The sequence below is a fragment of the Alnus glutinosa genome, chromosome 5 (genome assembly GCF_958979055.1).
Source record: "Alnus glutinosa chromosome 5, dhAlnGlut1.1, whole genome shotgun sequence".
NCBI lineage: Eukaryota > Viridiplantae > Streptophyta > Magnoliopsida > Fagales > Betulaceae > Alnus > Alnus glutinosa.
The window spans coordinates 1,105,446-1,117,716 of NC_084890.1; the positions used below are offsets into that span (position 1 = coordinate 1,105,446).

General features: G+C 37.3%; 1 long non-coding RNA gene and 1 pseudogene across 1 annotated transcript; both read right to left on the reverse strand.

Moving 5' to 3' along the window:
* Nucleotides 1–866: 866 nt before the first annotated feature.
* LOC133867847 (calcium-transporting ATPase 12, plasma membrane-type-like) lies at nt 867–3,584 on the reverse strand (annotated as a pseudogene).
* Nucleotides 3,585–3,859: 275 nt separating this feature from the next.
* Nucleotides 3,860–7,898, reverse strand: LOC133867848 (uncharacterized). The gene is made up of 3 exons (XR_009900216.1): nt 7,422–7,898; nt 5,061–5,160; nt 3,860–4,105 (listed from the first exon to the last, which is right to left on the reverse strand). It is a non-coding gene; the product is annotated as an uncharacterized LOC133867848 (long non-coding RNA).
* Between the last annotated feature and the right edge of the window lie 4,373 nt (nt 7,899–12,271).

Below are 12,271 nucleotides of genomic sequence, written 5' to 3' on the forward strand. Positions count from 1 at the left end.
AAGAATTAGGGGATCCCAAGAGGATTGCCAGCGGAAATGCTGGGTGCCAAGAATGGGTGATTGTGACGTCCCATATCACCTAGGAATGGGGATGTGTTTATATGTATATTCACATACTTCTTGTCACAACTCGTTTTAAAGCTGTGATGACCATGAACTTATCAGAACTTTGCAGTTAAGCGTGCTTCTGCGATAGTAGTACCAAGATGGTCCTGAGAAGTCTGGTTCGGGAAAGCCAAAAGCAAACAATATTGTGTCGTTGGGGTGGGTTGTTACACGATGCGTCTATAAATCCTTCTTTTACTTCTTAAATGCAATATGTTTAATTTCTCACAATTCTTAATTATGATTTTTTTTTTCTTTTTCATGAAAAGAACAGTTAGCTTCAGACGCAAGTTATTGCATATGAAACTATTAAAGTGTCCCACATTGTCAAGAGATATATGACTTGAGCACTTTATAAATCATGGATATCTTTCCTCTCTCAATGCGTCTTTTGAGAGTGAGTAAAGCCCATGGACTTTTACATGGTATCAGAGCAGGTTCTTTGGACGATGATAGGCATTTTCTTCCTGATGTTAAATACGTGTTTGACTAATGTTGTCACACATGAAGGGGCGTATTAAAGTGTCCCACATCGTCAAGAGATATATGACTTGGGCACTTTATAAGCTATAAACACCTCACCTCTCTCAATGCATCTCTTGAGAGTGAGTAAGGCTCATATACTTTTACAGAAACATCACATTAAATGCTTCAATAAGCAAACACAACCAACCCCATGTTAACGGCCTCTAAAAGGAAAGTGTGTATTCAAAACCAGTAATTCCTTATCAGAATCGGAGAAAAAAAAAAAAACCTGAAAAAATTTGTCCATGTTTAGAACGACCAACCAAACTATAAGTGACAGTGTAAGTGAGTGTAAACTCAAGACCAACCAAAGTTGCACTATCATGCAACACACAAATTAATCCTAGGGAGACGATTAAAACTTACAGCTTTTGTTTCATCCAAGCTGGAGGAAGTGGATGATGAGTCTCTGTCAAAATCAAGAGAACCCTCCTGATCAGCTTTATTTGCCATGGATATGAGATTAGACTCGAGGTCCCCATCCTGGTCGGAGCTCGTAGTTGACATGTGGGCTAGCTATATATAGGAGTTCTGCAAATAAAGTATATCAAAACCAAATAGATCAATCAGTAACAAAAAAAAAAAAAAAAAAAAAACTATAGTACTGTCGTAAAAGGAGAGAAAAATAGAATGAAGAACATAAAGAGAAGTTGATTCAAATAAAGAAATGTAGAAAGGAATTACCTGAAGATTGAGAATCAATGAATCTCTCTTTGTCTATGCTCTTTATCTGGCAATATGGCCTATTTAAGGTTAAGGCTATAGCCCTGGTTAACTCACCACTATGCATTGCACCCTAAGTCAGTAATGCAAGGCCACCTAGAAGGGTCACGATGAAGTTAGCCCAAAGCAATTGGATTGCCGAAATTGGAGAATATCCAAAGGACATGGTTGTGATGGAGGTTATCAACAGCCCTGCGATATTCATGGTAAGCTAAAGCTGGATATACTTCCGAATGTTGTCATAAGTACATCTTCCGCACCCTGCAATGGTGACCAAGAAACTGAAATCGCCTTCCTTGATGATGATGCTAGAACTTTCTCTGGCCATTTCACTGCCACATTACCACAATCCCCACATCAGCTTCCTTTAGGGCCGGGATGTCCCACTAGGATGAGCCTGTCTGAAGGGGAGGAGCTTCCCATCACGTTGATTTTTTCTACTTCATTCATCCTCTCCTTATTGCTGTAGTTTCAAAAGTTTTCACCTTCAAGCACCAATCTAGTTGAGTTGGGAAGCAGTCCACACTCGAGAGTTATGCCTTCCAAACTTGAGACATTAGCTTCTGAAACAAGTATGACACTAACTCCAGCATTTGTCCAAGCTTTTATTGTTTTTCTTGTCTTTTTTGTCCAGAACATGTCAACCTCCAGCAGGTGAATGCAAATAGTTGTGATTGAACTCCTGGTGATACAAGCCCAAGGTTCTTGAGCAGAGGCTTTGTCAGACAGCATCTTCCTATTCCAATAAGTGATGGCAAGCGTAATTGCCAAAGGAATTCCTTTCATTACTCCAACCAGCAGCATAGTAAGTGAAGTTGTTAAGGTACTGGTCTTCCCATTTGGTTTGATGACAATTCTCTTGATTGCATCCATTATCTCTTTGCTTGCAGTTGGTTTCCCCTTGAAATCTGGGTGGTATAAGGATGAGGCTAGAGATTGAGAGCCCAATAATTTGTAAGCCAGTGCTCTCCCGGTCAAGTTTAGCTAGTAATGGGGCCTTGTCGTCGAGGGCTTGAGTAACCAGTTTCATCAACTGACCCCATATGGTGTCCATGCCCACAGATGTAACTAGCATGCGACCAGTTCCATCAATCACCTTTGCGCCGTAGAACAAAATGGGTTCCTATCATCGATGGTGGACTCTAGACCATCATAGTTTAGTTTTAGAAGCTGTTCACCAGATATGAACAAGCCATCAGCTGAAATCTGAGTTCCCCCTTCCAAGCAGACTATGTCACCCTTCAAAACATCACCGATGGATACTTTCTGTGGGCATACCCCCTCTGAAGACGTGAACTAATTATTCCAGTGGTTTCTGCTTTTGTGACGTCTTCTGTGAATGTTCGAGCCAGAAGTCACCTAGCCAAGGATCAAGTACAAGAATGATGATGGCAACAATTATGACTACTCCTTCCAGCCTCCCAACTAGTCCTCCAGCCTTCCTCCTTGATCCCAAAGCCAAGTGAGAGCACTGCGGACACGGACAGAAGGACAATACTGTAGCTGTTGCAAGATGTTACGAGAAATTGAAAGAAGCCTTGCTTAGGAGCCTGTGGTGTGGAAAGTGTGCTCGCTATGCGTCGAGTGCGTATGTCTTGCTCATCTCCACGGATTCCATTCTCTAAATCAGTATCTAGAGCCTTTGCAATTACTTGGATGCCTCCAAAATTCTATATGGAATCTAGGTCCTTCCCTTTTACCATCCTTCGCTTAGTGATAATATAATTCAATATATATATATTGTGCAGAGGTGACACAAGTGGGTTCTGTTTCTGCAGAAGCAATGGTGGTTGTCAAAGCATGGGGTAGAGGGTACCTTGTAGTGCCATCAGTGTACAGCTTTGGTTTGTGAATTTGGTTCCGAGCTCTTGTCACCATGGGATGTAGGCTAGTAGGTGCATCCATGGTAGATGGAGAAGTAGTAGCAGCAGGAGTGTTAGCTGCAGAAGACCTGGACTCATCTTGGTTTGATTGAGCAGCATGGGCAGGAATGTTGGCAACAGGATGCCGTGGCTCATCTCTGTTAGATTGAGTAGCAAGGGCAGGAAAATTTGCTGCAAAATGCCATGGCTCATTGAGGCTGGACTGAGCTAAATTGGGAACCAATGATGCTGAATGGTAGTGTCATGACTGCTACCTGAGGAAGCAGGGTGTAGTTGAGGAAATTTTGTCGTCATAGAACCTGAGCACGGAGCTATAGCTGCTGGAATTCGTAAATTTCCAAGAAGTACTAGAGGAGCAAGTGCAGGGGTAGATGCAAAGGTGACCATTGATGTGACGACCCCCCCCCCCCCCCCCTTTTTTATATACAAAATATTTTATAAACATTAATCTCTTAAAATACAAACGGATCTTCACAGTGGCACGACGATATGTCGCAAAGCCAACATATGATACATACCCTATAATATGTACCTGGTAAATCAGAGTATTCCATCTATCTACTATGCAGCGGGAAATGTAAACCTAATAGCAGAAATCACCTCTTAAACATCTATCACAAATATTTACAACAAAGAGCCATTAAATAACTATATGATTAAATCTTTCCTCAAATTAAATACATAACATAAATGACTTTATACATTAACAAGTGACACATGCATCACAAGATATAAACAAACCTATAAAATAGTGGACAACCCATGGTCCGACAATTACAACCGTAGCGGCGTGCTTCAGTCATAATATCCCAAGCATACTTCTACAACATCATCAACTACGACCGAAATACTTGCAGCCAGAGGAACATCTATACGGTTGTGGGGGTTTGCCACATCCGTATAGGTAGAATTATGAGCCCACCGTCTTAGCATAAATAAATACACTAAGACCTCAGAGGTATACTATTCACTGAGTTTTCGTAAAGAATCAACTTTTCTTTTCTAGTCATGCATACACTATAACAGCCACCAATTTTATAAACTTTTGTTTGAAAATCCCCATAGCTGATATAGCAAACACCGACTAATAGAAAACATTTAAAGCATACTACGCAGCTGAGCTTATACGTAGAAGTTTCATTGTTGGAAACAACTACATACATCATCACCTACTATATTACTTTTGATTCAGTGAGACTTAGAAAACAATGGCATTTAAATCATGCAACCATCCGATAGAAATATACATAAGTTCTTTTCTATTGAGACTCTTATGCATACTAATACGTCTAGCAAAATTACTCATAATATAAAAAAATCACTCATGAAAACAATGTTATACATGCTTATGTAAGTTTCTGTTGAATTCCTATGGGGCGTAGGTCCCCCAATACTAGTTCATGCGTACGTACATATGGGGCGTAGGTCCCCCAATAGTTCATGCGTATGTTCGTATAGGGCGTAGGTCCCCCAATAGTTTGTTTATGCGTTCATATTTCGTGCTCAATGCTCATGCTTAAATACTATATATTTAATTTCATAATCATGCCTTTAACACATGCTTCCTTTATAAAACATAAAGAGTCCAACATATCATTTCTTAGACAATTTGCATAACTTAAATCTCCAACATATACTCACTCTAAAATCACATATCATATTCATACTTCAAAACATCATCATAATTTCAATATATTCAAAAGTACTCAAATCATCCAAAACAGATCATAATCAACATACAGTTGGTTCAGGTTTGTAAAACAATATATATTTTGCAATTCATCATATATGAAAATAATACTTCTCAGTGAGTAGAATACTCACATTGGCTGCATTGGACTTTTGACTCGAATATTCGCTTGGATTCTAGTTACTCAAACTCTACATTGAAGAACCAATTAAAGTCTCCAATTCGGACACGATCCTGCAAACATTGGTAACGTTAGACCACTCTATTGAACTTATACCTGTACAACACATAAACTACCCACCTGCTCACACGTCGCTTCACTCGCTTCTAAGACTAGCTAAATATCCTAAACTATTATTAGGTTAATCATTAGTTATAGGTTTGTATCTTATCTTGTTTATTTATTATTATTATATCTTATTATCATTGTTAACCCTTAATGGCTTGTTACTTATTTACTAAGTTAACCATACATACTTAAGTCATATACATGGATATGTATGTTTATGTATATACGTATGCACGTACAATGCTTATTAAGCTAAACATAGCCTTATAACACACTTAGGTATTTTGTTATACATAGATAAACACATCAGTCATATTATTACATTACTAATTGATTTTGGAACCTATTCATGTATTTCTATAATATTACTATTTTATGTTTGTTGTCTTGGGGTTATTTGGACAATTTACCATTTTACAACATTCTCATTTTAACTATTATACTTAGAACTTAATCTTTATTAACTATTAACCATCAAAGTAATTTATGCTATAAGACCTTAATCTTATAAAACATGTTAATCTAATAACTCTTATTAAATTAACTTATAATCACATATTGTAATATACATTCTTTTATTACACTTTGCCTATTTATTTATTAGAGCTTAAGGTATAAACATAAACCTCAAAGCTTAGTATTATACTTAGGATCAATTTGCTATTAGTCAATTACTCTTATGTACCATATTATGTCTATTTTAATATTCAAACTATTATCTATGTTTGTTTGATACAATTCTTGAATTTATATTATATTTAGTTATTCACTTATTTTATCCACCTATTATTTGTCCCTATGATATTAATCTTAGGCTTTAGGTTTGTAACTTATTTCGTTTCTTAATCTTTAAATACAACTATTAGTATATTTTATGAGAAATGATTCCTACACTCATTTCTCACAACAGCCCCACAACAAGCTGACGTGGCTGGTAGTATTTTATTATTTTTTTACAAAAACAAAACAAAACAAAACAAAAAGAGCAATAAAATATTACCAGCCACATCAGTTTGTTGTGGGGCTGTTGTGAGAAATGAGTGTAGGGATCATTTCTCATATTTTATACTTTATCTTTTATTAGCTACAACCATCTAAGTAGTTTAAATTATAGAACCTTATTCTTATTTAATAACTTTTATTAGATTAGATTATAATTCTATTTGTAACATATCTGTTTACTAAGGCTTGAAGCATATGCATAGACTTCTAAACTAGGTATTAAACCTATTGTTATTAGTTCATATCTCTTAGGACTTCTACCTTGATATTAGTTATGTTAATATTTCAATATTTAACTCGCTATCTATGTTTATTTGACTAACTCGATTATCAATTTTTGTATTTCTTTTACATCAATTTATTTACTTATTCCATTGTTACACTTTACTTTTATTTATTCTTTTCTTTAACTATTTTATTCTCATTTTCATTCTATTAGACGTCACAACAATCTATTCTCAATTTTAACCGTATTTGCCTTTACGCAAAAGGATCTAACTTTATTAACTTCAACTCTTTACAACAAACCAATACTCAAACCACATTTAACAATTCAGCACCATTATAAATCACTCTAAATCAACCTATTAAAATACTCCAAAACTTCATCTCGTTAGAAAATTAACAACCTAATGAAAACATCATCCGGCCATTCCATATTAGCTCACCAAAGCACTCCAAAAGCAAAATTTAACCAACCACAAGCATCAATCAAACACCCTTTCAGCATTACTTCCATACACGGCCACAATGAGAGACTAACCAAACCCTTCCATAACTCAACCCAATCGGTTCCAATCTCCATGGAACCCAATCCAAATTTCAGCACCTATTCTACAAAATAGCACTAACAAAATCACTAATTTCACATACAAATATTCAGCCCACAAAACCAAGCCAATCAACCCCATTAATAATCGATCCATAAACATCAGCCATCGAAAGCTCAAAAACTCAAAGAGAAACAACACCCAATCTGTTTGGAAACCTAACTAAAATTCCAACATCATACCCTTAGAACCAAAATGGAAACAAGTAAGCATAGACCCACTCATCAACTGGTTGCTACAAGTACCCTAAGGAAAAGACCCATTCGGCTACTACCAATCCACTCCATCCCAAATTTCAAATTTAACAACCAAAATAACAATCCAAAATGTCAAGCTAATAGTGAACTAATTAGCTCAAGAAATTGGTATATTACCTTGAGGATTTTCGTCTGAACATCCACCAAACATCATCCCCCAAGCCACTGGAGAATTACACAAAAAATTGCCGGACAGCACCTCTGATTTCACCGAAAAACATCTACCTCACTCACCGGAAAAATTGCTGAAAGTCTTGTCCGAAAATTGGTCACCGAAGACAACCCACCCACTGAACACCGATGCCTTTGCTCCACGGTGTCAACAGCATCAACCATCGGGACCCATGGATTTTCGGGTCTCCGACCACTCTCGACTAGAGCTCTCTCTCTCACTCGATCAATCTCTCTCACGGTCTCTATATCTCCATGTGCGTGATAGTATGCAGAAGAAAGGAGAATGAAGAAATGGGGAGAGGAGAGATTCGGCTAAGTGGGGTGTGCGGAATAGAGGAAAGAGGAAAAAAAAGAAAAGGAGAAGAAAGGAAGAGGAAGAGAGCGTGCGTGAAGAATAGAGAGCAGAGAGGAAAAGAAAAGAAAGACGGAGAGGAAGAGTGACGTGTAAGTGTGTGTGTGTGGCTGAAAAGTGAGGGAGAAGATAACCTTATCTTCTCCCATCCAGCCACAGGCCAACACGTGGCAATGGTGGGATATCTTTTATTTTTAAAGCCTCAACTCCCTATAAATTACGGTAGCTCCTCATAACATATTAATTCTTTCATTTGTTAATTGATATTTAATCCACAATATCTAATTCAATTAAACTTACACTTATAATTAATTATTTACTACACTAGGGTTAGTTATTAATGTTTATTAACATCATATAAATACAACTCAGAACTTATTATTAGTCTCATCTATTTAATAAATATAATTTATTAATTGCAAAACTCCCTATTTATTTTTCTTGGTCTTTACAATTGCTTTGAAAGGGAATACATGTTCATTAAAAATCACATGTCAAGCAATGTACACTCGCCCAGTTGCAACATGCAAACACTTATAACCCATGTGGGGTTTGCTATAGCCAATAAAGACACAAGATTGTGAGCAGAAATTCATCTTGTGTGAGTTGTAAGGTCATAAATAGGACCAACATTCACATCCAAAAGATTTTAAAAATGAGTAATCTGGAGACTTGCCAAAAAGTAGTTGAAAAGGGTTCTTATTGGGACTAAAGGAATTGGGTAAGCGGTTGATAAGGAAACATGAACAAGGAGGAGTCCGATTTGGAGCTTGTGAAGCCAAGTTGCAAGAGAAAATTGCTTAGCCGAGAGTACCAAGCACGCGGCACTTGCTTGAGGCCATAAATGGCCTTTTGGAGTTTGCACACTACATGAGGATGTTGAAGATGCTGAAAACCAGGGGGTTGCGCCATATAAACTGTCTCACTTAAGTAGCCATGGAGGAAAGCATTGCTAAAACTTGGAAAGAACTTGCCTTACAATTTGGAGTGAGGGATGACCAAATCGATGATGCCATTGATCAAGAGTAACCTTCTCACCGACAAGAGCATGAAGGGAAGATCGAAGCTTCAGCGATGTAGGCCATGGATAAAGTCTGCATTTACTCGGGCTTTGGAGAAGCAAGGTTCCTGTGCGAAGATCCTTCACACAAAAATAAGAGGGGTGAAACTCAATGAAGACATTGTTATCTTTGGTAAATTGATTTACTAAAATAAGGTTTTTATCAATTTAAGGAACATGTAACAGTGTTTTGAGAGAGAAATTCTTATGAGTAGAGGGAAGAGAGGCTAAACCAGTATGATGAATAGCCAGACCTTGATCATTTCCAACCCTTATTTGGTCAGACCCAATGTACTCTTCAGCTTGCAAGTTCAGGTTGCTGAAGTCGTTGGTTAAGTGATTTGTTGATCTGGTGTCATGATACCAACAAGGATCAGGGGAGTGCTGAGGAGCACTGGCATATGCAGCTGGTGTAGTGTGTTCAGCCTAGTCTGAATGGTCGAAGCGATGATGACATCAGTTTGCTGTATGATCTGGTTTGAGACACACTTGACAGATGCTGCGGGTACTGGAATTTGAGGAGCTGCTGAATGATCTACGGCCTCGGCCTCTACCACGTCCGCGACCAGAATTTCCACCGAAATACCGTTGGTTTTTGATTGGTGTTGACGAATTCTTTTGTGCCAGATTTACTGAAGCCACAGATAAGTCGACATCAGTTGTTTGCTGCAAAATGCGTTGCTCGTGTGTGAGCAAGTAGCCGTAGAGCTCTTCCAAGGAGAGAGGATCAACTCTTGTTGTGATAGATGTCACAAGAGGATTGCAATCAGAATCCAGTCCAGCGAGAAGATATCCAACCAGTTCTGAGGTTTTGAGAGGCTCTTCAATCGCTGCAAGAGTGTGTGCCAAGGTTTGAGCAAACTGGAAATACTCGGCAATTGACATAGCACCTTTCTTCAAGGTGGATAACTCATAGCGAGAGTGCATAATCCTGGCTTTGGATTGGGAAGAGAACGTTTTCTCCAATGTGAGCCAGAGGTCCCCGGAGGTTTGCTTACCTACTATGGTAGCCAGAATAGGTACGGATAGGGATGAAATCAAGGCGAAAAGAATTTGCTTATCTTGGTGATACCAAGTGTGGTAGGCAGGGTTGATGGTTTGCGCTGTAGTGGTGGTGTCAGCAGTGATATATTGTGGTGGGCAGGGGAGGGAGCCATCAACATAATAGATGAGTGATTGGCCTTCAAGGTAGTTGGCCATCAAGTACTGCCACAGGATATATATATATATATGCACGGGGAAGTAAATATAGAGAAAAGAGAAGAGATTTGAGGTGGTTTAGACGTTGTAGAATATATTAATGAGTTGTGCTAGGTATTAGAACAAAGGAAATAAAAAAGCACAAAACAAAAGAGAAAATAGAAAGCAGACAATTACTTATTCTCTCTGAATTTTTGAAATCAGATTTAAATTTTTATTTTCTTTGTGAATTTCGAGACAAAAAAATATGTTTGGGTGTAGAATTTTTGAGATTGAAAAATATTATTTTTTAATGGTAGGAAATTATTGGAGGTTTCAAAAGTTGTGTATAATGATTGGTATTGTGAAAAGTTGTGTAGAATAATGATTTAAATAATAATTATTTATTATATATTGATTTAAATATTGATTGTTTAATTAAAAAATAAATCAATAAAACTTTTTTTTTAAAAAAAAACATAATTAAAATTATTATTAATTTTTTTTTTTTAAAAAAAAAAAAGCAAAGGGGTGGCTGCCACCTCTGAGGGTGGTGCGCGGCCACCCCTTTGCTTTTTTTTTTTTCTTTTTTTTTTTTAATTTTAATTTTAATTATGTTTCTTTGTTGATTTAATTTTTAATAATTTTATTAATTAAATGTGGGACCCACGCGTTTTTGGAGACAACTTGTTCTATGCATGGTTCTCGGTCATCAAATCAGAGTCAAATCTTGAATTGAGACTAAATTCAGGTAAAATTCAGGTTTTTTGGCATGGGGCGGGTTTTAGAAAAAACCTGAATAGAATAAGGATTCTATTCTGAATCCAAACCCTAAGGAATGCTTTCATTAATATCAATGAAAGCATCCCATCACCGGTGAACTTTGCGAAGAGACCTCACCCACAGATGAGTCTCCTGAGTCCTGGGTGAAGGAACTTTCCTGTTCAAGCGTAAAAAGATTTCAAATGAATCTCTGCAAGTAGCAACTCCCATAGAAAAAGCTTTCAAAATGAGCTGGAGGGGTACGTATTTGTTGCTTGATAGATAAGAAAAGTGAAGAAATTTTATGGGTTTTTTAATTGAGTAATGCTACACATCATCCTTTTGTCCTCCTTTTATCCTTCCAAAATTGATGTGGCTCTTAAAATCACCATTGGATCAAAATTTAATAATGATCTATCATAAATTCAATGGTAATTTTAAGAGCCACATCAAATTTGGGAGGACAAAAGGAGGACAAGGGGATGATGTGTAGCATTACTCTTTTTAATTATGTTTTTCTAAATTGTCTTGAAAGGGTATGGATCGAGTTCATTGCTGACTGTGGTTTTTCTTTATCTTTCAAATCTTAATATTGCCATTGTTTGGTGGGCGATGGGGTCTTCCAGTGATTTTCTTCATTTCTCATTACAAAATACTTTGTTTTTAGTCACTTGCAATTAGTCACGTGTATGGGGTCATACACATGGCTAATTGCTAGCCACGTGCATTTAGCTACGGCCAATTACACGCAGTGAATCCAGTTGTGACTAAATGCAATTTTAGCCACGTGTCCCTTTATATATGCGGCTATTTAGCCATGTAGCATTTAGCCACGTGCCACTCAAAGTGGCTAACTGAAATTTCATTTTTTTGAAAAAAAAAAAATAGGTACTTCTAGCAGCGTGTAATGAAAGACATGTGACTAACATTTTTGTTCTTTTTTTTTTTTTAAAAAAAAAAAAAAAGAGAGAGAAAAGAAAAAAAAAAAAAAACATAACAGAAATTTCTGTTCTGTTTTTTGTTTTTCTTCTCCCAATCCGGCGTACATCCGGCCAGGCTAGTCTTTTTTCTTCTCCCAATCCGGCGTAAATCCGGCCAGGCCAGTCTTTTTTCTTCTCCCAATCCGGCGTAAATCCAGGCTGGGACCGGCAATCACCCAATCGCCGGATTCGAACCCATCAAACCAAAAATACAAAAAACCCAAAATGGGAAAAAATTCAATACACCAAAACAACAAGAAGTCGTCGGAAATAAAACCAGAAAAAAAAAAAAAAAAAAAAAAAAAAAAAAAAAAAAAAATGAAACACGCCGGCCATTAAACCCAGTCGCCCAGTTAACCAGTCGCCGGAAATCATCAAACCAAAACAAGAGAAACCCAAAATCAAATTCAAAATCCGGCCAACAAGCGTGAGTCGGCCGGATCTCCTCCATCTCTGAGAA